At 38.9% G+C, this 751-nt stretch overlaps 1 protein-coding gene across 1 annotated transcript in view; it reads left to right on the forward strand.

The window, feature by feature from the left end:
* The window catches only part of LOC107603086 (protein FAM184A-like), an 83,633-nt gene that overhangs the window by 59,772 nt on the left and 23,110 nt on the right, over positions 1-751 (forward strand). The gene's annotated exons all lie outside the window — the stretch shown is intronic.

The following is a 751-nucleotide window of genomic DNA, read 5'->3' on the forward strand; positions in this document are numbered from 1 at the left end:
GCTAAAGTTAGCATTTTCCAAGATCTCCTACTGCACCTTTAAGTTGCTCAAGCAAGTGGAAACACATTTGAACGCAGCATATAGCTTTCTTGTGTTAGGTTATCACAAATATTTTAAATTAAACGTACCACTGACAGAAACAGTCGGCTCTCGTGCCTTTTACATTTAAATCTTTATTACAAACAGTCCTGCGGGTCTTAAAGAACTTTGTTTTTCTACCTCCACAAGACACAAGTGCATATGTTGCCTTGTTTATCTAAAAGTGCACTTTTATTTGTTTTAAACCTAGCCAAAAAGCCTGTGAAACACAATAGACTTTAATTATATCTATTTACTGTGAAATGACTAAATTTCCGTTTCAATCCATGTTCATTTTTACCACGAACAAAGCGCTGTCACTTTAATTCAGCGCGTGCAGCACAGCAAAAATAGTGCTCGGTGCGTAAACGATCGCTGCACTGCTGCAGATGCGCCGCACCTGGAACGCACTGACGGACCGCAACCGCGTGCAGTGTGAAAACTCTAATCAGTTAACATGAGTGCAACGCACACGCACTGCAGACGGAGTATGTGTGAAACAGGCTTTATAGTAATGTAGTACCAACTGACTCTCACATGTATATTTTACAGCATTAGTTGAGAGATTTTTTTTCCTTGAGAAAATTTAGCATTTACTGTTCTGATATATATCAAAAATAATCGATCTCGAATCGAGTTGGTAATCGAATCGCAAGCTTGTGAATGAATCGAA

This window comes from Sinocyclocheilus grahami, unplaced genomic scaffold (assembly GCF_001515645.1).
Source record: "Sinocyclocheilus grahami isolate Dianchi unplaced genomic scaffold, SAMN03320097.WGS_v1.1 scaffold340.1, whole genome shotgun sequence".
NCBI lineage: Eukaryota > Metazoa > Chordata > Actinopteri > Cypriniformes > Cyprinidae > Sinocyclocheilus > Sinocyclocheilus grahami.